Raw genomic sequence first — 26,459 nt, forward strand, 5'->3', positions numbered from 1 at the left:
TAACCCTAAAAGGGGAGGAGCAATTTGGATTGGGGCTGTAATCACAAGGGCAGAAAGGAGAGGGGGCCCCCATTTTTTTCTTCCCAATGCAGTTTTCCTGATACAACCCCCCACCCATTTTTTAAAAAAATTTCCCCGACCAGGGATTAATAGTAACTGAGAGGGAAGCAATTTCTGTTGAGGGAAATGGCACTCAGCTTCCCATCACAATCCAAATCAAAACAAAAAAGATGTCATAGTGCAATTGACTTGAAGCTCCTAAGCAACACAAACAATTTCGCATGCACAACGTGAAGGTTAAGTTTCTCCTGCTTCTCTTCCCACTGTAGTCTTTCTGAACTCGTGTTTCTGTAAATAGTTGAATAACTGGAAATAATGGAATCTGGGAGTAAACTGGGGGGATGTGGCCCGGGGAGGGGAGGGGATCAGCACACATCTTACGTCCCTTCAGGAAGTGGCCTACTACTGCCAACAGAACAGCCATACGACAGTGTGATGAGTAAAAGCAATTTAGGATAGTTCCTTTAAAAAAGTACTTAGAATTTCAACTTCCAAACTTATTGTGGGGGGAGAAGGGCCACGCTGCTTGTGGTGTATTACGAAAAATTAACTAATCATATGAGTGCTGGAATAAATAAATCAGTGACTTCACTCCATTGGACACAACGGTAGTAGAGTGAATTATCAATGCCGGACATTGAGTGGTGCCCTCTGAATAAATGCTTGCAGGAACCTCTTTTCCTTACATGCAGTGATCCTCCCTCTTTGCCCCATGGTGCCAAATACTTTTCTTGAGAAAACAAAGAACAAACCAGAGAGAGACAAAGCCCCCTATTAGAAATTGTGGCAGAGTTCAGCCTTTTAATGGGAGGTTGTGCCCCCTCCCCACAATCACCCATGTTTTCCTTGACACACTTCTGCTGTTTTACCATCCTTGTGATAATTTTCACTGTTTAATGGCTCAATTACTGCCCTGGGAGGATAAAGAATTTTTTTAAGGTATGAACGATTTCTCTTCCTTTGAGGATTTTTTATGATAAAAGCACATCCAAACAGCACAATCCAGCCAGCATTAATCACTTTAGCAAGCCCTTGTGCTGTATTTTAAAAGTGGAGGCATTTAAGGACATGTTTAAGTTTCCAAGTTAAATCCTTTGGGACTTAATTAGCAGTGCTTAACTTGGGTGGCTTGTGCCCCAAAGCTTTCACGTCAAAGTGTTCAAGGGACAGATTCTGTGTTATAAAATTATGCATGGGGTGAGTGAAAGGCAACCCAGGAGGAGAACTCCCCCTCCCCCAATACATCCTTTTAGTGCCCTCAAGTCATGGCTACGACCCTATGAGTGACCCCACAGAGTTTTCAAGGGAAAGAGATGTTCGAGTAATGGTGGTTCTATCATGTCTTGGCTCCACATCAATAATCTCTGATATTCCTTGGAGGTTGTCCACCCATATACTCATCCTGGGGCCATCCCTGCTTAGCTTCTAAGATCTAATGAGATCAAGCCAGCCCTGAAGCTATTCGGGACAAGGTTGAAAATACTAGAACTCAGAAAATCCAATGGAAGTAGATGGGCAAGGTAGATTCAGGGATGAAGTTGGTAGAGGAAATGCTTCTTTACTCAATGGGTGATGAAATGCTGAATCCAGTTGGTATGAAGTAATATTACAGGCACAGGTAGCTTTAGAAAGAGATTACACAGATTCAAGCATGGCAAGGACTATCAATGGCTGCTAGTCATAGTGAATGACTGAAAAGAAAAGAACTTCCAATGTTCAGAGGCAGCAAACTTCTGAAAAGCCAGAAGTTTAAAACTTCTGTACCTGTAAAACTTTACAAACTGTAAAACTACTATGCTTAGACAAACAAACCTATTACACTCATCAAGATTTTTAGAAATGAGACTATTATAAAACTGGCATTAGCAAAAGCAATCGTTAATTGAAGATCTCATATAAAGCCTTTTATTTGTTGACTTCTATTTATATGGCCACCGTCTCTTCTTACAGAACTTCCAAGTGGATTTTAAAAAAATTAACTATTAAAATGCACATTGCACTCTGTCCACAGAAGCTTATGCAACAATAGATATAGGTTAGTCATTAAGGGACCATGAGATGCCTACTTGAATTTGCTGCAACAGGTTAACAAGGTTACCCTTGTGGAACCTGGACATATACTCACACTTAGCAGTGGTGGGATTCAGCAGGTTCTCACCACTTTCCAGCAGAACCAGTTGTTAGAATTGGTTGCTTCGTAAACAACCAGTTGTTAAATTATTTTTAATCTCACAAACCACGGAACCTGTTGTTAAATTATTTGAATCTCACCACTGCCACATAGACCCTTTCTGAACATGCAGAATAATGCACTTTCAATCCACTTTCAATGCAATTCCGCCCATGGCTGGATTTTGCACAATGTGAGGAATAGCAAGGAAATCCACTTGCAAACAATTGTGAAAAGTGGAATTGAAGATGCATTACCTAATGTCTTGCAAGAAAGCGGAAGGGGTTACTCTCTATTGCCCTGATCACAAATCCAATGTGCTACCCTTCACGAGTGCCTTGCCTCCACAAGTAGATTTCTCCATTCACTCTCCTTCAGAGGAGGTCGCATCCACATGTGCAATGGGATGCAGAGCTGTATGTCTACCATCAGAGCCCCTCTTTCCCCCACATTTTGCCTCCACTGCGCAACTGCACATTCTGATACCAGTCTTTATTGTTCTTTATTGGAATATTATCTTCCTCTTACGTTTTGTTGTTAATATTAGCATCCCTTTTGGTATATCATGAAACAATGCACCTTTAAAGTTATTCTGTCATTAATTTTTTATAATACAGTGTGTGAGCTTATAATGACATCTTTATGCTTGCCTAATAAAAAAATTAATAATATTTTGAAAATGCCAACAAGAAAATGCTGAAATTATTGAATGAGGCTAGAATATGACTAAGGAGGGATATGAGTGAGTTTTGATTTGCACAAAAAACTTGATATCAAAACGTATGCTGCAATATCAAGATCAAAGATAGTCTCTATTGGTCCCTAATATGGTTTTCTTTTATGGAGGGTTGTTGGTAAAAATCAATACAGCATCTAACAGAGCACAGATGATGCAGTTAATGTACATTGTAGACTGCTTGCGTATGCTGCAGGTATTCTTAGCATCTGTCACAGGCCCCTTTCAGATTACTCAAATTATAAAACCAGATGTTATTCGTTGTTGGTCCATTTCTGAGGTAAAGAGGCTACAGAGATGAGGCATTCATAAAGAAGCGCCTCATTTCAGTCTCTGTTCATGAAGACTATCTTTAAAGTGCTCTGTAGCCAATTCTAAGCCCAGCCCTTTTCCTCCATGTGGTGTTCTTTTTTCAGCTACAGCGGCGACAAGGCATGTCAATGGCTACCCAGAGACTATAGCACAAATCTTAGAACATTTTAAAAAAGGCTGAAAAAGAACACCTTCAGGTTGAAAGGGGTTTTGGAAAATAGTGATCCTTTTGGAAGCACTCCTAGAGAGTTCAAACATCCTTTTAGCCCATACAGGGAGCAATCGCTAAATCTGTTTGATTTTTTTTAAAAAAAATTAAAACCTAGTAGCTCTCATGCAGAGAGAAAGTTAATACACTGTCAAAAAATCAGGGAGACAAATTAGTTGTGAGCTAATGCCCACATGATCCAAAGCGACCAGCATAACTGTGGTTTTGTATGCCCAAAGGAAAGGATACTGGGCTGATAAGCCTTCCAAACAACAGCCTGGCTACACATCACCGCGTCAAATCATTTTAGAGCCTGCGGGGACTTTCAAAGGAAATTGTGATCTGGCATGGATGCTTGGGGTAAAGAACCAGAAAAGGTTTGTATACAAAAATCCTAATGGATCATATACCCAATCCTTTGGCCACCCTCAGAAGGTTAAGCATATATTAACATATGCCACAAGGAGCTAGTGTGGTATTTTTGGATAAGGTGACTGAGCTACCAGTCTGGTGGTCCCTGGTTCAAACTTCTATCTCTAGTGTGCACTCAGTTAGATGTGAGGTAGTGTACATTCTCTGAACCTCAACTTCCCATCTGCAAATGGTGGAGGATAATAAATCCTACTGCCTACAAGGTTGCTGTAAACATAACAGTTCATTAATGCTTGTCCAAGTGCTGTAGAGAAACATTCTGAAAGTGTTGTATAAATGTTACGTATTATTATCGAAATGGTGTACAAATTTTAACCAAAATACTCCTGAAGTTTGAGTGGGATGAAGTTTTTTTAAAGGCCATCACCATGTCTGATCATCTTTAACAGTGTTTTGTCCCCATTGTCTGATGTAGAACTCTGAGGGCTGAGCAGAAATGACTATGCTTTTTTTTGAACAACTGGTTACTTGGCTGTAAAATTACCCCCCCTTTTTTTTTAAAGGTGAATGCAGTGCATATGAAATGCAACAAAATTAATCTCTCTCTATGATGAATAGAATCTATTTAATGCAGTGATGTGGCAAAACCTTTTTTTGAGATCGAGAGTGTCTTAAATTGCAACTGTAAAACCCATTTATTTATCATAGGGTGCCAACATCACGGCAATTTAGCTTGAATACCTATGAAGGTTTTAGTTTAGAAAAACAGTTGGCTCGAGGGCATGCAGCTACTTAGGAGTACAGCTTGGTGGTAGTTGGTGAAACTTTGCTTTTGAAGAAAGCTTCGTGGAACTCTTTCCAGTAAGGGGGGAATCCACGATCCTAGCAGGGTTTACTCAGAAGCAGGCCCCATTGCCAAAGCAACCCACAGGAGCATACTCCCAGGTAAAGGATCGGCGCTTTAGGGTTCTTCGCTACATGAAAAGAAAAAAAAAAAAAAAAAAAATTAGTGGCGCTTAACAGCAGTGCTTAACAGGGGTTACCTACGCACTGCTTACCCAAAATTGTGGGTCTTAGGGTTTTAATGCTAATAAGGTGGGCTCCCAGCTATTTGTGACCAACCCCTAGATGTGTGTGTGGGAGGAGACAGCTCTGCACGCATGCCCCACAGGAGAGGGCTCTGAAGGTGCCACCTCTGGCAATCTCCCGATGCCATAGGAGTTACGCCACTACTGATTTAATGTATTGTCGAAACGCTTCACAGCTGGATTCACAGCTTTAAACTGGCATAGAGGCCATTGATATGATTGTTGGCTAATTTTGCATCATCATATAGCCCAGGAAGAACTACAGGCAAAAAAACAAAGAAGGTGAAAGTACATTTCTTTATATCTCTTTCTACAGCTGATAGTTTGCACAGAGCATACCAGATTACGATTATCTAGAAATATTGTTACTGGAGCTTTTCTGAACTGCATGACTTCAGTTCACGAGGTTTAGAACTTCCCTTGGTTGAATGGCTCCATGAAAACTCTTTGTACCTTAGGAAAGCTAGCCCTACCTTGGAAGGGGTTCGAGAGAACATACCCTCTGGCATCTCTTAACTTTTGTCCATGTTGTTGGCGTTAAGGAGAATTCAGACATGTGATTCTCCCAATAGGAATCTGCATTTTCTGTTCCTAATTTGGTAAAGTCTAGGAGGTTAACACTTTGGAAACATAGCTGCAATTTTGCCTCACAAGTCCAACCACATCATCATGTAAGCATTTCTTTGAAGGGTAGTGTAGAGCAGTTGGAATATGCCTACTTTTCATATTCAGTGATGAGTTCCCACAAATTGAAGCATGCTGGACCTTAATAGCCTGAGGTATTAATTGACCACATACTTTGGGCCAAAGCATTTCCAAAGAACTCTGAACAGGAGCATTGTTAAAAAAATTGTAACGCCTTGGGTAGTCCAGTGTGGTGCTTAGTGGTTAGAGTGTTCAACTAGAGATCAGGGAATAACTTGGTTTTAAAAAAATCCCCATTCTGTCATGCAGAGTTCTCTGGGTAGACCTTGGGCCAGTCATAAACATTTCCCTCAAATTGTCCCTTTTGCAGTGTTGTTGTGACAATAAAAATGGAGGGAAAAGGAGCTTATTCTGAGAGCTCCCTTAAAGGCAAGGTGGATGAAAATGTACCAAATAAACATGAAAAGAACTCTTTGGCCGGGGGAGGCTACAAAAGTTATGTTCTCATTATACGCTTCAAAAAATGCTACCTGTGGTTCTACCCATTCATACTAAATTCTTCCATCCAATGCGCAGTTTCTTGGTGACTTTGCACCACACTGATTTACAAGATTATTCTTGCTCTGCCCCAAAGGAAACGGAGGGGGGGTTACTTTTAAAAAGTGATACACAATACATTTTTGCTGTCACTTTGTATCCCTCCTAGAGGAGAATGTCATGGCCTTCCCCACGGACATCAAAGCCAGCTGATACTAAGACAAACTCTGGCTCAAACTCCGAAGCAATAGGCATAATCACGGTCCCTGAAGAGAAAAACAACCAAGAAACAGTAATGAATCAAGAGGCTTTAGAGAAATATATACCATGAGACCCCTTGCCTCCATTTTTTTTTTTTTGAAACAGACCGGCATCCGAACATTCTTCTTCAAAGTCTATTTCCTTTTTTCAATTTCTGCCCTCTCTACTTTCTAAGGATTTTAAAACAGTAATTTTCAGGTACATGTGAAAGTGATCTAACATTACGAGTCACATCTGGGCCTATTTTTACCCGGTCAACATAAAGACCAAATCTTCAGGGGAAGTGACTAATGGATTACAAAGAGAACTCAGAGGTCTCAGTGGAAATCTGGATTGCTCCAAAGTTAGTAAGAACTTGGTGTAAATTTGAATTATAGAATTTCTTTCTAAGGGAAAAAATGTTTGCTGACAAACTTAGCCCCTCCTCTTAATAACATTTTAAAAAAGTTTATCATGCTGGGGAGGGTTATCCCTCATAGAGGGGAAAAAAGCTTAGATTTTCTCATAATCAAAGCCAGGCTCTGTCCATAGCTCCTTTTCCCAAGGTCATGCTTTGCAGGAATTTGACAACCACAAACCACAGTAACAGCACCCCCTGCTGTTTTCAGGGGACGGAATTTCAAAAGAGATTTGCATCTCCAGTCTTAATTTATTTAACTCTTCCCTTTCTATGGTTCTCATATGACCCTGTTTGGAAGTATTTTATTTTTTTTATTATGGGCATGGCGAGGGGTTTCAAAACAATGCAGAAGAAATTGCCAGCCCAAACAAGTAATTTTTTTCAGTTAGCATTGTCAAGGTTTATATATCCTGATGAGTATACCCGTGCCCATGAAATATAATGCTGGAGTGGTCAAATGTTCATATTAGATGTTCAGATTTTGCTTTAATACTTTCTTTCAAAGAGACAATTAAAATCCACTTAATTTATATATAATTCATACTGAAACTCCATGTTTTACATTTAAAAATGCTGTATCAGTGTTAAAACACTATGAATGGTAGGATCTGGCTAATTTTAAATTAACATATTAATATTAGTAATTGATGCAGCTAGGTAAAGAGACAGCTTATAAAGGATCAGTTTTGGAAAATGTTGCTGAATGTGCCAGGATTCTGAAATAATCTCACTTTGTTTCTCTGTCTTCTTGGACATGTATATGAAAATGCCTGTACAACTCAAAGGTTGTGTTGTATGTGGTATTATGGACAGAAACAATAAAATATGTCACCTTGCATATTTTTATCCAGTAATGACTCTTTATCCAGTGAGAGAGAGAATCCAAAAAAATATAATTGCCACCTCTGGCATATCAAAGTCTGCACCAAACATATTGCAGGAATCTACAGAACTTCAGAGCACCACCTACAGGGGCACATAAGGGATCTTGTTATGACCTGGTTTCTCTTTTTCACTAAGAAAACTAGGAGGGAATTATGGACCCTGCTGAAGTCCAGATCTTCTAATAATTATTACATACATAGATCCAAATCCACAACTCCAAAGCATTTCTATGAAATCTTATGGCTTTATATCTCAGGTATGACTCTCGAAAAACTATTTCAGTCGGTTCGTCCAAATAAGGTGGTCAAAAAAACCATAACAGGACTTTGGAGCTTTTCTACAAATGTAGTAGCACTTTTACGAAAATAAAAAAAATAGACATAACAAACTTTTGGTAACTCCTAAATAGCCAACAGATCAAAGGGAAGGGTGATGAGTCTCCTATAAAGCCATTCCAAGTATCATTGTCCTATTACCCAATCTCTACAATTCTAAAGCTCCTTTAAGGTTCACAATGTACATACAGATGCCACGTTACAGTTTTACTGTAATTCAGCCCCTCCCTCCCTGAAACCGAGAGTAGCATCTTGATGAGAAAAGATGTATGCATTTCTGTGACTCTGTGTGTGGCGTGATGTTTTGTGTTGGAAGCCTCTTATGTCTGGCAGCTGTCCTGGAATTTCCTTGTTCTCATTGGTACCTCCCCCACCCATCTCTTCTTTTTTAGTTTATGAGCAGAAGTCCACACCACAACCCTTTCTTGTAGAATTGCTTCCCTTCATTACCAAATACTTCAAGCTCATTGTCTAGCACGGTAACATATGATTGGGAAGCTTCACAAAAACTCTTTCCCCACACCATCCCTCTCTCTACATGCTGTCTGCAAAAAGGTCATGGGGTGGTTTCCAGTTGGAAACAGTCACGAGGAAATATCAAGCATGTGAACCACCCCATCTCAAAACCATATGAATGTCAGATGCAAGAGACATTAGAGAGGGGGTTTTTTTTTTTAAAAAAAGGAGCTTCATTCACTTAGTACTTCCACCCCTCTCCACCATCCGCCAGATTTAATTATTTTCCTTCAATCTTCTATAGGGTTTTCTTCAACACATGGGAGAGATGTCTCTTGAATGCTGGCCTCTCTCAAAACATGTAGAAATTCATCAGGGGTGGTTTGTGCTAACAAAGAATGAGCTTCCAAAGGGTGATGCTTCTTCCATGTGAGATCTCATTGCTGCTGCAAATGCAAAGGTGCTTGCAGTGGCAAGCGAGCACCAGCAAGGCCATTTTCCTGGCACATTCTTTGCCTTAGCCTCCATGGCCACCATCTCACACCACCACCACCACCACTGGAAGGGGGGGGTCCTGACTTTCAAAAGGAGGTATACATTGAAAATGTCCCTTATTGTAGGAGAATTCCATGAGCCTTGAAATAAAAGGCTTTGGGAGTAAAAGTCCATTTATTAAAGACATCTTAGAAAGCTCAAGTTACTGCGCCAGTGTAGCAGGAATGACACTTCCAGCCAGAAGCACGGAGTTATAATACCCGTTCTTTATCCCCCTTCCCACTGCTTCCCATGGGAACAGAGGCTTCATCTCCAGCGCCAAAGATAAAGTCTCCGCCGATGCATCTGATTACATCGCCCGGGACCTGTGGAATGCACTCAGGGTTACCTCACCATCAACACTATTGAATCCTTTACACTCTACCTCCCCTAAAGAAGACCCCTTCCCCGGTTTGATATGCGGTGGCGTGATTGGGAAAGCAGCAATAAGGGTGGGGGCACAATGTTTTTTGGACAACCCAAGTGATTATACCCAAGAGGAATATCCCACCAAAGAAACTTAAATATTACAGCGTTTGCGATTAGCCCGAGAGTCAGGATAAGCGTCAATCTGCTAGTAGTGTTTGTGGCCATCAATAATAATAGTGATTAGGGGCCTCTCTCAGTGAATTAGGTTACCAGGCATCCCGGAGGCGGGAACCTCCTTGAGCAAGCTGGAATGGAAGACAGGATGGATGTTACTAAGAGAGTTAAGAGCAAAATCAAAGCGGGCAGTGACATCATTAATCACACTTTAATGTCTGAAAGGTCCCTGGAAATCTCTTGCCAAGTTTGGAATATCTATGCCCGTCTCTGAGATTTTTTGTAGATAAATACACCCAGGGCCCACACGCGGAGGAAAATCCGAAGCGGTGTTTATCGCTTGCAGTTTTTTGGGAGTCCTTTGCTTGCTGTAAAATGGTCTGGACCGACTTCCATCCCTCGACTAGGGATGAAATCCATTGTTGAAATTCTGGGGGGGGTCCACCAAAGCAGCTGCGGTGGATTGGCCAACCTTGTGGGAAGGCGACCAGACCTACAATTTCAAAGGGGTTTCTTTTATTACTACTATGAACACACGCATTATTGTTATAGGCGTGCTCCATAAGCGGAATAAGCTTCGCACCATGGTGTCTTGAGTGGTAGTTGGTGTAAGCAGCGTAAATACTGCTCTAGAGGTTCTGTTAGTTCTCTCCGATCTACGCCGTCACTTTTGAGAGCGTGGTAGAGGCGTGACGGCGAAGCTGACGGCGTTAACAACCCAAAAAGCAACTTAAGAGACTTTAGAGATGGAGTGGGGGCGGCGGTGGGAGACCACCTGCGAGGCCCGAGAATGGGAGCGGTAAGCTTATGTTGAATAAACAGCCGTGCCAACTTAGGAGGCGGAGGAATGGAAGCACAAAAGGAATAAAATGGGCTTTACTTGAGAATAAGTCCACCACCACCGCAGCAAAAAACTGTGTTGCCATGACTTTTCGAGACGAAGTCTGTAATAAAAGATCCATAGAGATGACCTCCCAAAGGCGGGAGGCTACGGAGAGGTTTCCAACAGTCCATGGAGCTTTCCGGAATGGTCTTAGCTTCTGCACAAACCGAGCAGCCTTTAATGTAATACCTCAATGTCTTTAGCATTAGCGCCACCAGAACTGCTGTGGCGGGCTAAAATGCACGGGGTTTTCAAAAGCCAAAATGTCCAGCGAGGCGGGCATGCGTGGCAAGCCTCAGAAGATACAACTGCTAGCGGGGAGGAGAACGCGTACCATTCCCCTCCATGGCAAACTCCCGTCTCCAAAGCGCCAATTGGGAGTCTCCTTCCCGGCTGCGCGGAGGCTCGTGCAGCCACGCCTCCTCCAGTTCCCGCAGGAAAGGAGGAAGCGAGACTGGGAATGGGGGGTGGAGGCGGAGCGTTTGGATGCGGGTGACAGCCAACCCTAACTGGGAGGGAGAAAAGAACGAGTCGCGTGGAATGTCGCGTGGGCAGTTCCACCCCTCCCGGGCAGAGGCGGTAGCGTCAGCCAGTTTGTTGGTTTCCCTGGGAAAAAATGGACTGTAAAAGAAGCGAGAAGAAATGCATTGCTTGAAGTTGTTTAGCGGACATCTTGAGGGGGGGGTGGAAAGAGCTGCCAGGTTTTATGATCCGACCAGAAGCTTGAAGGGGTGCCCAGCCCCTCCAGCCAGTGGCGCCAGAAGTGGAAGTGCTACTTTGATGGCCGCTTCGGTCTCTTTGTCTCCACAGTCAGTTGGAGTTCGGCACCAGGGGAACTTTTTGAACAAATAGCACACCCGCGGAACCAGTTTACCATCTTTATTTTTTTCTGCAACAGGGCTGCACCCCAAAGTGTTTTGTCCGAGGCATCCGCGTGAGCGACAAAGCGAGGAAGTCTGGGTCCAGGAGTGCTTTAGGATAGGTTCCGGTGGTAAACGCAGATTTTAACGGATTGAAAGGCTGTTTGACATTCCTCAGACCAGGAAAGGGGCCCGGGCTTGGCGGACAGTGGATCACTTACCCTTAGTCGCATTAAGAGGTCGGTGAAGGAGGAAGTCAGTTCCAGCGAATTGAGATTTATAAAGTCACTTGATAGAAATTATACAAAACCAAAGAAAGCGACTGGAGTTCTTCTGCGGTTGGTGGGGGGCAGGCCATTGGAGGGACTTCTAAGTCGAATTTTAGCAGGATCCATTTTTAAGCCCTCCGAGGTGAGGATCCGGTAACAAATAGTCAATGGAGGTCTGATGGAAACAGCATTTGGAGAGTTTGGCAAAGAGAGAGTTGTTAGAAGCAAAGCGTTTCAATGCCTCTCGAACCAACATTTCATGCTCTTCTATGGTTTGTGAAGGTAAATTAAAAGCGTCATCTAAGTATACAACAACTCCTTTGTACAGTAAATCATGGAGAACTTCGTTGATAAGGAGACCATACAAAAGCGGGGGCCCCGCCAACCCGAATGGCATTATTAAATATTCAAACTGTCCAAACTTTGTGTTAAGCGCGGTCAGGTGTTCATAGCCTTCAGCAATTCTGACTCTGTAGTAAGCTTCTCTCAAGTCCAATTTAGTAAAAATCGTCCTTTGCCGGGTGCATCTAAAAGGTCTTTGATCAAAGGCAAAGGATATTATTTATTGGACAGGGGGGGCAGCACATTGAGACCTCGATAATCTGTACAGAAGCAGTAAAGACCCATCTTTCTTTTGACAAACAAAGCGGGGAGCGAAGCGTGCGTGTGTTTGGTAGCCATACATTATGGGAAACCCGCGAGCAAGGTTCTTGTCTAAAGAGCCGCGAGGAGTTCCTTCTCTCCTCATTGGGACTCATCGCGGTGGAATTCTACCAGCAACACTGGTTGGATTCGCCCCTGGTTGTATGACAATTTTACAGTCCAGTGTCTCTGTGGGGTGTAACTGATCGCGTCCCTGCTCCCTGAAAAAACTCTGGCTAAGATCTGATATGCAGGTGGGATGCCAATAGAATCGGGGCAATCACTGAAAGCCAGAGGGGGGGGATGTGTCGGGGAAGGCGTTGGGTTTTTCTTCCCAATTCATGTGATGTTCACTTTATGCGGAGAGGTCCAGTGAATTCTAGGATCCTTTCTTTCCAAATGAATTTTGGTTCATGTAACAATAACCAAGGCATGCCCAAAACTATGGAGTGTTTGGCCACTGGCGCCAAAATGAAACTAATTTTCTCCCAGTATAATACAACTATAGTATTATAATGATACAGAATACTATCTCTAGCTCTTTTCTTGTGTGGAGTTATAAGAGGTGAATCTTTCCCCTTATGGCTTTTCAACAGCAATGGACTGGATAGGAGTTTTCTTTTTAATAGAAGTGGGGAAGTCCAGAAGAGCCCCAGCACAGTGATTCTCAACCTGGAATTCGGGACCTTGGGGAGTCGAGCGACCCTTTCACAAGGGAGTCACCCTAAAAGATCTCTGCATCAGTGATTTCTCCATCTAACCAAAATGGATAAATGTTAGGGTTAGGGGGTCACCACAACATGAGAACTGTATATTAAAGGGTTCGCGGCATTAGGAAGGTTGAGAACCACTGAATAGCAGATCCATGTGGTGACCGAATCATTATACCATTGAATTTATAACAATCCTGAGTGCCAATTTTTGAAGGAAACAACAACAAAGAAATAAGTTTTTTTTTGGTGTTTTATGAGTAACTTTTGTTTTGTTACATAATGAAGCTAGAGTAGCGCTGTGACCTCTGACAGGATTGTGGGTTCAGACTTCAGCTTCTAGCGTCCCCAGAAGCAAACTTAGGCAATTTCATGTCTTTGGGCTTCAGTCCCCATTTTGCAATACAACAAAAATACTGGTCTATCTATTGACAGGGCTGTTGTAAGAGTTACTGTGCTTTGAATACTGAAGAAGTCGACAGGTATACTGTAACAATAGCTCAAAATCCCCTTTCTATGCCAATGGGGAGGGACAATATAGAGAGCTACTTTCCCACCTGTTTTCTGTTTTATTTTCATCTGATTAGAACTGTACACTTTTAATGGCCCATGGGGAGGGAACATGGTACGGTTGTTCATCCTTTTATTGAATGGTGCAGGAGCATTGTTTCAAAAGCCTTTAAAAAATGTTAAAAAGTAAAAAATATCCACAAATTGATGAATAGATAACATTGTCACACATAGAAAGCCATCAATTTCCCTAGGACGTCTTTAAATAAAATACAGGAGAGGGTTAAAAAAAAGCAAAAAAGCATAGAAACCCCTCTACAGCATGGTCTGAGTCTAGCACTCCGAGGGGAGGGGCTGCTATTTACCACGCCCCTCACTTGGTATATCTGGTTTGGTTTTTTTTTGTTGGAAGGAGAACAACATTTTTCTAAATCTGAAGTAAGAAAAATATGCCAAGAGAGACCATTGTTGTGATATAGGGTTGTGTTCAGACCCATCTTTAGCATGTTTCAGTTTATACACTTTTCAAAATCAATAAGAACTTCACGGTTTTGTTGATTAAATGCTACCTAGGTGACCTTAAGGCTGATCACAGCGCGCAGTCTGCCTCATAGAGAGTGTTGGATGAGCCAGAAGAATGCTGAGAGTGAGGGAAGAGAGAAAAAATGGACTCAAAAATGTAATAATCATGGAATAGGCAGGAGGTTCTGCTCCCTACATGGACTCCTTGGAACTCTGAAGAAGGTACCTTGAACAACCCAAGGAGAATGTGAATCCTGATATATTATCCAGAACATGAAATTGGCTATAACGGTTTGTGCTTGGGCAGCCCAGCCAAAAGCCTAGAGGCAGCCCTGGGGCAGTGCTGCTGCTGTGCTGCTCCATTGCCTCCACGGGGCTTTCCAGGCGGTTGTGGGTGAAAAGAAAAATCCCACAGCCACCCTAAAGAAGCCCCTCATTTCCTAAAAAATGGAGTTATGCCACCCTAAGTGGCCACCTGAGGGTTGCCATGTTCCCTGACAACAAAGCCTAGGTGGAAGCTGACTAACATTGGTTCCACTCCCAAGAATGTCCTCAAGAATGCCCCCAAATGCACTGGCATCCCCTCCTGGTTTCAAGGCAGTTCTGAAGGCCAGCCTCCCTTCCAGGTTGGGCATTGTCCAAGCTACTCAGCACCATATAGCACAAGGATTTGCCCACCCTGCCAAGCGAGGTGGGCAAACACTCCAACAGAAACTCAAGCTGGCTTCATAGACCACGTTCACACACACACTGCCCTCCTTTAGACTGGGCTGTGGGACCATAACAAAATATTCAACCCTTAGGTTTATCTAGAGATTTGCAGAAATTCAAATTTATGGTTACATCTGATCTTTATCCAAGCAGTCAGACCACAAAATTTAGACTGAGATTATACATTTCTGAGGGTGAATTGGGTATCTTTTTTCATTTTTTGGATCAAAACCAGCTTCCACAGAAATTATTTCAAGGAATTCAGAAAAAAAAATAGAAAGATTGTCAAAATGAATTTGTGTTCTTTTTATCCTATTAATGTCCAAACTCGAGGAACATAAAATTGGTTTTACCAGCTTGCTGTGTTTTAAAAAATTACTTTTCAACATTAGCAAAATAGGAGGCAAATTTTGTGAACAAAGTACATTGTTTACATATTTCAAGTTTAAATATTGTTTCCCCAATGAAGACAGGTGAGCTTTTGCCCTTGGAACTAATAACCTGTTCACGACACTGTGAGAGTTTACTGTCTCTGTAAACAAGTGTACAATAGTTCTTCAAGAACTCTTCACAAAGATTGAGGAGAGAAGGAAATAAAAGAAGAGAGAGCGAAAAGAAAAATGGAATCTGATTTGGCTTAAATTGATTCTTCCACAGCACACCCTAAAGTACTATCCCTCACAAAGAGTTAGCTAACACAAAGTCTACATTTTCATTTCTGTACTTGTCCTTTAAAGGGATCTGCATATTCTGTCTGGACGTTAGGTCAATGACTAATTTCTGCATTTCCCAATTATGTATGGCGCCATTGCTGCTGCTTCTTAGCCATGAATGTAAACATGCAACCTATTGCAGGTACCAATTACTGCCACTACATAACCTGCTTATTCAGAGATTTGCTGACATTCTACTCAGAATGCAACAACATGCCTTAGGATCGAGGCTGTGTACAGTCTATTTTTCCTCTTTTGCCCTTAATTTTTTTTTAAAAAACATCCAAATTATGTTTAAAGAATACTGAAGAACTCAAACAATAATCTGACAAAAGTACTCTTTGACTCAAAGAAAATTTTATAACTAGTTTTTTAAAAAATCTTGGTTTTGGTCTTTAAAGGTGCTACTGGATTCAAATTTTAACACAATCATAGAAACAGAGTTACACACTTCACAAGACCACACTGAAGTCAATGGAGCTTAAGAAGAGTTTAACACTGCTTAGATCTGAGTTGCAAATTTTGCATTTGGTTTATTATCTTGTTTTGATTGCTCTAAATTTTTTTTTTTAAGTATTACTACATCACTTTTGTTTTAGATTTTGCTTCAAATATGGCTATTCAACCTCTGTGTCTATAGTTGCTTAACTTGGTTCCAAATTTCCCTGTAATTTTTCTTTTCTGCCTACCTATTCATCAGTGGGTGCCTGAGTGATTTCACTTAACTTTTTTCTGGATAATACTTTCTCATTTGCTCAATAAGCCTTTGAATGGAAGAAATTTGGCAGTTCGTCACTGATTTGGGCCTGATCTTCTTGACTCCTCAGAAGTCATTGTTTCTAGGAATGACTTTGTTTTATGGCTTTCCTTCACTTGTGAAAGAGCCCCAAATGTACAACAATGAAGAAGCTGAAAATAATGATATGGAAATTTCCTCCCACTTACAAAAGAATCCTGTCTGATCTGAGGCTGGAAAATGTTGACATTAGGGATGGCAGCAGCAATATTGGCAACTTTCTGAATCTCAGTAGAGCTATTAACTCCTCACTGAAACTATGGCACAGTCCTCTCCCCTCACAGATCCTAGTAAACTGGTACATTCTTCACAGGAAACAATGAATTTAAAAAAAAACCAGAAGATAATGGCTGAATAGAATACAGACAACAAAGGATACCACCCAAAACTTGGCAAGTGCCAGCAGACTTCTTTGAAGTGTAATTATAAAAGATTCAGGAGTTGGTTCCAGGCCTCAAAATCCTCAAGGATAAAGAGTGAAAATCTCTCAAGAGTCAGATACTTTGTTTTGAATAAGGAGGGCTCAGTGGGATTGTTGTACTATGATTTCCCTATTTGTATGTCCTTTCTTTACCAAAATTTATAATATTAAGCTGTCCATATAGAAACTGGAGTTATACACAGCAGTAACATGACAAGATTCCTATTGAATTGATTAGACCATTAGGCCCATCTGGACCAGCATCCCGTTGCCAACTTACTGGCTTCAAGTGGGATATTAAAGGCAGTAGCATTTCCCCACTGTAGCTCCTAAATAACTTGCATTCAGTGAATCTTTGAACATTGAGAAGTTTTGGTACGGCTTATTGGTACAAGATGTCATTCATACCCTAAAAATGAGATAGTGTCTTATATTAATTTTTTTACTCCCAAGGATGCTATATCTTTATTTTCAGGGGATGTCTTATTTTTCCATGAAAGAGATATTCACATTTATTGTTGAACAAAAAAAAAATGAACATTTATTATATACTGTACAGGTGAGTTGTCATCACAAATCAATTAGGTTGAGGGTGCAGGGCCGGGTGAGGGGGGAGGGGGGTTTGCAGAGCACATGCTAAACAAAAACTTTACTACCGGTATGCCTTACTTTCAGGGGATGCCTTATCAGTGGAGTGGGATCCAAGAATTTTAGTAACAGAGTTCCCCATGGTGATGGGGATTCAAACTGTGGCGATTAATAGCGCCAATGGGGTTAGGCGAGGAGCCGCGACAGGGGCATGGCCGGGCATTTCAGAGTAGCGGGGGGGCATTCCTGGGAAGGCGGGGCTGTGGCAAAGGACCACAGCCTTTGCGCTCTTGAGATCGCTGGAAGTAGGGGAAGCGAAGATGCCTTGTAGCGAGAACTGCCACTATGCACCTCCTGCTAGACTGCTTCAGAGTTCTGTGCACTGCTGCTTAGAGGAAGGATGTAACTAAGGTAAAATCGTGTGGCAAAATCACCAATTGGTAACCCCCTCGGCACACACAAATGGTGGTAACCTACTCACCGGGGAACCTGTAAGGAACCTGCTGGATCCCACCTCCTGATGCATATGTTGCCACTACAGAGCACAGAACCTGGGGAAATTTCTTTGGGTGACTGTGAGGGGTGCAGTTTTAGAGCTACTGTCACCAAAATTTCGGGGTATCGAGAAATGTATTGTTCCTATGATACTTCCCTCAGTTTAGGAAGTTTGGTTCTAGGGTCCAAAGTTATGGACCTTCAAAAGTGTAGCCCCCATCTCCTGTTAGCTTCCATTGGACAACAATGGGGATGGGGCACCCCTTTTGAGTGGTCAAACTTTGCCCCCCCTGAACCAAACTGCACCAAACTTGGGGAGAATCATCAGGACAGTCTCCAGATGATATCCTGAAATTTTGGTGCCGCTAGCTTTAAAATTGCGTCCCCTGCAGGCCGAAACGTGTAAAAACACCAAAAATTCAAAAAAATAATAAAACGGACCCGAATTTTCGGGTATATCCGAATTGGCTATGATTCGGATTCGGGCATTCAAATCATTTTATGCCCCAAAATACCCAAATCCGAATTTTACCGAATTTTTTTAGTATTGACCAACCCTAGTACATACATTATGTGAAAGTGATTTGTCATTTCTTTGACCAAAATAAATTATCCTACTCATTGATCTCTTCCTTGGTAAGTAATCAACAGTACCTGTGATTTTTCTGTTCAGCTTATAATTAACTTGATTGTCATTTAAATTCAGCCACTGCTTAGTTTGGTTGCTAAGATCAGTTTTCATCCACAGAGTTCTCCTTTGGATGGTAAGAGAATTATAATTCTAAATTTGCTTTATTACAGTAGTGGCCAGGGACTAGGGGTGGTCCACGTACATTGTGCCTGAAAGTAGACCGCTGAAGGTCCCTGTCTACCACACACTTACTCTGTTCTTCCATCTTCTCTGTTCAAACAGATCTTATGGAGTTTGGACAGCTTTGGAAGTTGTAGACACCCACGTGGCAGTAAGTCCTGTTGAATAGCCTGGAACTGGTTTTTGAGTAGATCTACTTAGGATTGCTCCCACACATCACCTTTGATATACTTGTTCACTGAATTACCCCCACCCCCCAAATATCAGAAAAGCAATAATACTAAAACTGAAGTGTTCTATGAGTGCCACTTATTTTACTATTCTCTTCACTAATTTTTTTTTAAATCATAAATTCAAAAACATTATTCGTTTCTGCCTCTGCTTCATGTTGTCTCCTTGAACAGCTTTTCACCTTTTTCTCGACTTTTACCCAATGCTTTCTTCATGGCTTCTCTTCAGCTTCATGCTTTGATCCATTCCCCTTCTTGCCTGGCTTTGTCCACCATCCCCTTTCCCAGCCATTTATCCCAGCTGTTCTTGTCCCATTAGAGCTTTCCCTGCCTAACAAGGCTGTGTCCTTGCACCAGTTCTCTTTAATCTATACTTAAACAATTTAGCACCTGGACTCAAATCAGTCAATTCACACTGCCCAAGTCTAGCTAGTCATCAAATTCCTTTATTATTATATGCTGATGACACAGTCCTTCTATCGCACACTAAAATTGGTCTGAAGCGACTACTAGTGGCCTGCAATGAATATTGTTCTAACAATGGTCTGACACTAAATTCTCAAAAATCAAAGATTATAGTGTTTTCAAGATCTTGGAAGCCCTCTCGATGGCTGTTAGGAAGCCACCAGTTGGAACAGGTCAAACGTTTTAAACATCTGGGCCAGCACCTTCACTATAGAGGGGGTTGGGCTAGTCCAGGGGTAGGGAACCTGCGGCTCTCCAGTTGTTCAGGAACTGCAATTCCCATCAGCCTCTGTCAGCATGGCCAATTGGCCATGCTGGTAGGGGCTGATGGGAATTGTAGTTCCTGAACATCTGGAGAGCCGCAGGTTCCCTACCCCTGGGCTAGTCACAGAGACCATGCGATTACAAATTATGTGGTGAGCAGCATCTCGGCTATCATGCGTTTCTTCTATAATAAGGGCAAATCATATGTACCCGCTGCACTTAAAGTCTTAAATGCTAGGGTATCCCAGCAGGTTTTTATGGGGTTTCACTTTGGATAGGCTCCTAGTCCAATTCAGTTGAGCAGGTACAATCACAATTCTTGTATAGAGTCCTGGGTTGCCACATTGTGTGTCCTACACTGTTTTGTGCCTTGAGACTGGACAGTACCTCTTGGAGACAAGAGCTTGGCTTGCCACATTCAAATTTTGGTTATACCTCTGCTTTAACTGTGAAGCCATTTCTTTGATTCACAAATCCTTACAGCTTCTTTATCACTCTGAATGGTGGGGCCATCTTGAATCCAAAATCCTCAAGCTAGGCTACTTTTTTGATTCCTTGGCCATATTTTCATCTACAGAGATATTTCAATCTCTGAAAAGGAGACTGCTGGATCAGGAATATCAGTTCTTAATCTAAAAGGCCACTATGTCTTGCTCACCTCTAGCCCTGAGTATCCCCTGCATGGGAAGCAGGGGGGCTAAATATCTCTACCAAATAATTTCGCCCAGGTTGTGTAGAGCAATGATGCTGGCTCACTGCAATGCTCTTCCACTAACAGGGAGATTTGCCAAAATTCCTTACCATCAAAGGCTTTGTCCGTGCAATGCGGACTGTGTAGATTCCATAGTTTGCTTGGGTTTTATATGTAGTATACTTCTCTTTACATGCCTACTCTGGACAGCTCCAGCTCCCATGCTTCCATGACAATGACAAAAATCTCTAGGAAATTCTGATGCTGGTGGAGAACTCTTTATGTACTTTGGAGCCTTCAAAGGGAGACCTTTGCTAGTTGTTACAGCAGGGCAAGGAGAGCCACCATGAACACATGCCTGTAATACAGTCATGAACAGACCAGTCCTCAGGCATAGACACTCTCTCTAAACATATTCAGAGTCAGACATTGGCCCATATATTGCTCATCTCAGAACAGAATCATAGAGTTGGAAGAAACCACAAGGGCCATGAAGTCCAACTCCCTGCCTTGCAGGAATACACAATCAAAGCACTCTAGTATCTGTTTAAAAATGTCCAAAAGAAGGAGACTTTTTGAGGCAGAGTATTCCACTGTTGAACAGCCCTTACTGTCAGGAAGTTTTTCCTCATGTTTAGGTAGAATCTCTTTTCCTTTTTTAAAATCCATTATTCCTTGTCCAAGGTCCATTCCGCACAAAGGCTTTAAAACATTTTGCAAACGTTTTGCAAAGAGTCATTTTCATGTTTTGTTCCATACTGTGCCACACCAAAATGTTACAGTACAGTACAGTAAACCTTTATTAGGCATAAATAATTCTGCATACAGTATGTTTGTATGATAAACAGCAATACAACGAGGAATCCAGTACACCAAGTTAGGACAAATCATACACAAACTCTCCGGAGACACACCGCAACATCCATATGTTAATCAAAACTGATTTGAATGACTTCCCATGTTCACACCAAAATGTTCTGCCAAAGTTCCAGCTTATGTAAAATATTTTGGCTCCTCCGAACAAAAAGCACCCCCACTTTTTTTTAATATGTATGCATGGATTCAAAGCCAAGAAGTCTTTTCAAAACAGTGCCGATGTTCCAGTTCTCTGATTGGATCTTACTGTTACCTGCACTATGGTTGGATGTAAGTGTTGCTGAATATCTGCTTTGATTTCATTGGTCAGCACACACAGAGTGGAGGCAAATTTTTAAGACTTTCAAGAGTGGACCTTATTGGCCCAACCTCCTCCTTTTCTCCCCCCAGTATAGTATTGTACAAACAAATTACCACCCATAATCCTACATAAAAGTAATGGTATGTTAAACAAGAGTATAAGAATATAATACTAATAATCACAAGAATCTGCCCCATCCCCATATAAAGTGGCATGTCAAAGATTCAGTGGTTTGCATGTTCATGTCTCCGTGGCATTGAATACTCCACAGACACTTTCCTGCAATGGGGAGTTTATCACTGTACATAGATTAGGAAAATCACAAACTGCCTAGCTGCCAAAGAAGAAAATGTGCTTGGGGGACATCAAAAAATGGCAGCTGGCAGGAGAATCAAAAGTATCAGAGTAGGACAGGCTCGGAGGAGACTGCAAAAAAAAAAGGTGGGAAAATGAAACATTCTCTATTTTCCACACAGGCAAGCCGGAAACATTTGGAGAACATTTCAGGAAAAAAGAAATGCTACAATAGTTTTCAAAATAAAACATTATAAAGGAAAAAATTAAAAATACAGCATTTTCAAAACAGAAGCTGTGGGGAATGCAAACAGAAAATGTTTTATATTTTAGCCTTCAAATGTTTCACTTGTGTTGTGTGGAATTGAACGTAGTCTCTAAAGCAGCAGAAAACAAGCTTGCTCTGTTTTCAATATGACATCCCTTCAAATATTTAAACATGACTACCATGTTAGTCCTTCACCTTCTTTTCTCCAGACTAAATTCACTAAGCCTCTCCTCATAGGCCATGGAATCCAGACCTTTTAATATTTTGGTCATCCTTCTCTGGATTCATTCCAGCTTGTCAATATCCTTCTTCAATTGTGGTGTCCAGAAGTATTCCAGGTGTGGTCTGACCAATGCAGAATACAGTGATACTATTACGTCCCTCGATCCAGACAATATATGCCTATTGATGCAGTCGAGAATCACATTGACTTTCTTGGCTGCCAAATCGCACTGATGACTCATGTCTACTAAGACACCCAAAACCCTTTCACATGTACTGTTGTCAAGCCAGGTGTCACCCATCCTATATCTGTGCATCTCATTTTTTTCTGCTTAAGTGTAGTATCTTGCATTTATCTCTGTTGATCTAGCTCAGTATTATTTATTCTGACTGACAGCAACTCACCAGGAGCATATTTAGATGTTTGATGAACAAGTTCCAGCCCTCAACAGAGGCCCCAGTCTCAGTTCTCATACCCAGGCTCCCTGTTTGCCCCAAATTCCTTTTCCTAACAGGTAGGGTGGAAGGAAGAGCAGGCAAGAGCCAGCTCCATCACAATCCCTTTGTCCAGCTTAGTGAGGCTTGGGACTTGTTCCCAGGCCACACTGAGTCCACACATGCCTAGGGGAGGGTGCTGCTACTAGTTGCTTGCCCAGGAAAGCAAAAGCCCTTCAGCTAGCCTTATTTGAAATTTGTACAACTAATTGTTCACGTTGCGCAGGACTACACTGCTACTCCAGATTTTTTACAATGCTGTTGTAAAAGCTGGTATTTTTTTTAATTGAGAATGGATTGCACTGTCAGTTTTCATGTATTCAAAAGATGCTCACATCAGATGGGATGAGGTCTGTGCTTGTGTCTATTGGTGTGAATTCAGTTCTTATTTGCTTTATTTTGCTCTTCTGAATGCAGGCAGATTAATATATTGTTTTATGTTGCATTTTAATGTCTACAATGCTACTTTTTTTGTTTACTGTATAACACACATAATAGAAAGGTATTCTTAAAAATATAATTCCTTCTAACTTGTTAAGAGTGTGCAAGTGACATCCTATTAGTTTTTCAAATATTTAGATTTGAAAGTTATGTTCACCACAACTCCCCTTTCAATTTCATGGTATTTCCCTTGTGCTTTTGTTTCATTCCTTGCTGTCACTGTGGAAAAGCACACATATGATTTAAATTAGAACAATTCAGTTTCAGAGGAACAAAGCTGCAAGCAGAAGCAAGATGTGTTGGAGAGATGGCTCTTCTCAATGCTAGCTTTGACCTTGTTAACAAATATGTGCGAGTCTTCACACCAACAGTTAAATAAATATAGACGTGTGCTAGGCCCATTTCGGCTTTTATTAGCTACTTTTTTCTTTAAGGTAGGTTGGCTACCATTTGTTTGGTGAGAGGTTTCCCCATTATCCCCCCCCCCTTTGTCCTTTCATGTTCATTGTAGTTAGGAAGGCAAAAAATACTTGTCTTTGATCTACTCTATCACACATACAAAAGTAATCTCTGAGAATTTGGCTATTCCACAGTATTACAGAAAAGTATCCCAGTTGCTTTGAAATGATTACAGTTTTATTTGTTTAGAAATTATTCCTTTATCCGCTGCTCAGTTTTTCCGCAGTGAAATAGTCTCTAGCTAATATTCACAAATACTGAATTTCAAAGTGGAAAGAGACACATTTAACATACCATCTAGAGAAGGTCCTTTTGTAAAATAATCCTTTTATTGGGGTGCTGTGTGGTTTCCGGGCTGTATGGTCGTGTTCTAGCAGCATTCTCTCCTGATGTTTCGTCTGCATCTGTGGCTGGCATTTTCCTCTGAAGATGCCAGCACAGATGCAGGCGAAACGTCAGGAGAGAATGCTGCTAGAACATGGCCATACAGCCCGGAAACCACACAGCACCCCAATGATTCCGGCCGTGAAAGCCTTCGACAATACAAATCCTTTTCTTCTTCCCTGATCTTGCTACACAAGTAAAAAATGGCTCTTCCAAATAATGCATTTTAACAGCCGTCCAACTAGTTGAATCCCTAGCCCATGGAACTTCTGGATCGGATTGTAATGGCAGTGGCAAGAATTGCTGACGCAGTAAACATTTTATGAGAAATTATTATACTTGTGTAACAATTCTTATATTAGGGGTAATTCTGCATCATAACCTTTGAGGAACTCTCCCATTGCACACGGTTCCCCTGCATACACCACTGGAATGTAATCTATCACTCCGATCCAGTAAACCGCTGTGAGCATTTGTGGTCCAGTTCACACAAAGAGGTCCTTTGCTTGTAAAGGATACTTCTGTAAAAGGGGCCACTTTTTCTGCATGCATATGCAATGTGTGTAGAGCTGCCCATTCTATTGATCAGTACAGAATAGCCTTCACATACACAATTCTTGTCTATATGATAGATGCTCGTGTAGCTCCTTTTTCCGGCTATAGCAGCTTCGGCACCAATTGTACATGATCCCTTTGTACACCTGGCATGGAAAAGTTCCACTTGCCCACAAGGGGCAGAATAACTTGATTGTGGCAGATGTGCTGAGGCTTGTGTGGCTGTGACTTCATGCTACACTCTAGCTCATTCTGCACATGCAGAATAATGCCCTTTCAAACTGCTTTCAGTGCTCTTTGAAGCTGTGCGGAATAGCAAAATCCACTTGCAACCAGTTGTGAAAGTGGTTTGAAAATGCATTATTTTGCGTGTGCAGAAGGGGCCTCTGATACAGAAGCATGTCTCAAGGTTTTTCCAAGAGGGTGGAGCAAATGCTTCATTTATTATATTTCATTTCTTACATTTGTTTGTAACAAGGTCCAGCAACTTCAGTTCTCCACTTTTCTTTGTTGGTTTTAGAGATTCACATGTGTGCAAGCTGCAGCTTTTTACATGTGCAAAGTACATCATTTATATTTCGAAAATAAAATCATGTATAATACTAATGATTGTTACACAAATAATGTTGGAAAATCAATTTCTACTTGATGGAAAAAGAAACAGTAATGGCACGAAAACAACCATGGGTTCCATTTGCGCAAGGGAAAAGCAAAATTGAATTTAGGATTTTCAGTTTGAAACTGCAGTGATACGAAATTTCAGTGATAAGAAATTAAGAGTCCAAAACTTTTCTCCAAGGAGGAATGGGAGCTGTTTCCAAAAAGTATCCCCTGCTGATAGGTGGATTCTGCACAGCACAAATATAACATCTTTAGGATGTTATAAATAGTGTTTTGGGGAAGAACTTTGCACAGCTCTCTTCCCCAAAATGAGTTAAACCTGCTATATACCTCTCAACCCATTTTTTTTTCAAAAAGTGTTAAACTAGCAATCTCGTCCCCTCAATTTGGGTTGAGGATGACAATTCCTACCTGCTGAGGGAACACCAGCAGACAGAAAATGCTTTATTTCTCCCGCCCAGACCTCTTACTTTTATTTCCATCACTGTGCCATCATTTTGTGTGCTGCAGCAGATTTCCTGTGGTGATTCTCCAAGTTTTCCTCTGCAATTCACCTGTTTGCTATTTTGCTGTAAAAAGTAGATGAATACAGTTTGTTTAGCCTAGTAATCCTGTGCATGTATCGTTTTTCCTTTTCCTTTTGTTTTGTGGGGGCTGTCTGCAAAGCTACGGCAACCTGACTAGAGAAACTGCAATAATCACATATTTATTTATTTATTTATTTATTTATTTATTTATTTATTTATTTATTTATTTATTTATTTATTTATTTATTTTTGTTCAATTTATATACCACCCTCCCCCTAGGGGCTCAACATTTGTGTTGCCGTACCCTCACAGACAGTCCCCTCAAAACAAACAAAAAAGGAAAAATGATGTGCACGAAATCACTAGGCTAAACAAACTTTATCCATCTGTTTTTTTCCAGTGAAATAGCAAATGGATGAGCAGAAAGCAGAGGAAATCTCCAAAGGGAATCTCTACAGAGAATCTACTGCTTCACCACTGTGAAACTGACAAGAGCTCCATGCAGCAGGTGTGAAAGAAGATCCATTTTGGCAGGCTTGTGTTTGCCAGTGCTGTGGGAACACAAAATCCCAAAATGGATCTTTTTATAATGTCCCAAAGGTGTTAGATTTATGCTTTGTGAAATCCTCCATAGGTAGACCTTGGCTGTTTCCACACGGCGGAATACAGCATCCCGGGGACGCTCAAAACAGCGTCCCTGGGGAGGGGTTCGCAGGCGGTGGCCTCGCAACCCCCAAGCAGCGTGAAGCCGCTGTTTCCGAACCTCGATTCCTGAGTGAGGTTTTTCAGAAACAGCGGCTTCCAACCACTGCCGTGCGAACGGCAACGTCTGGAAGGCGCCATTTCCCTCCCTTTCTCGAATGCCTTACCGTCCCTCCGACCTTATGGCACA

At 41.6% G+C, this 26,459-nt stretch overlaps 1 protein-coding gene across 4 annotated transcripts in view; it reads right to left on the reverse strand.

The window, feature by feature from the left end:
* The window catches only part of HDAC9 (histone deacetylase 9), a 346,306-nt gene that overhangs the window by 63,272 nt on the left and 256,575 nt on the right, over positions 1-26,459 (reverse strand). For 2 of the 4 annotated variants that reach the window (XR_007245815.1, XR_007245814.1), the window contains exon 21: positions 6,268-6,393. The exons of 1 other annotated variant lie outside the window; for it this stretch is intronic. The gene's annotated coding sequence lies outside the window, so the exon portion shown is untranslated. Of the gene's footprint in view, positions 1-6,267; positions 6,394-26,459 lie in introns of those variants that run through there. One more of the 4 variants, XR_007245816.1, reaches the window with a different exon arrangement.

Source organism: Sphaerodactylus townsendi, linkage group LG11 (genome assembly GCF_021028975.2).
Source record: "Sphaerodactylus townsendi isolate TG3544 linkage group LG11, MPM_Stown_v2.3, whole genome shotgun sequence".
Classification (NCBI taxonomy): Eukaryota; Metazoa; Chordata; class Lepidosauria; order Squamata; family Sphaerodactylidae; genus Sphaerodactylus; species Sphaerodactylus townsendi.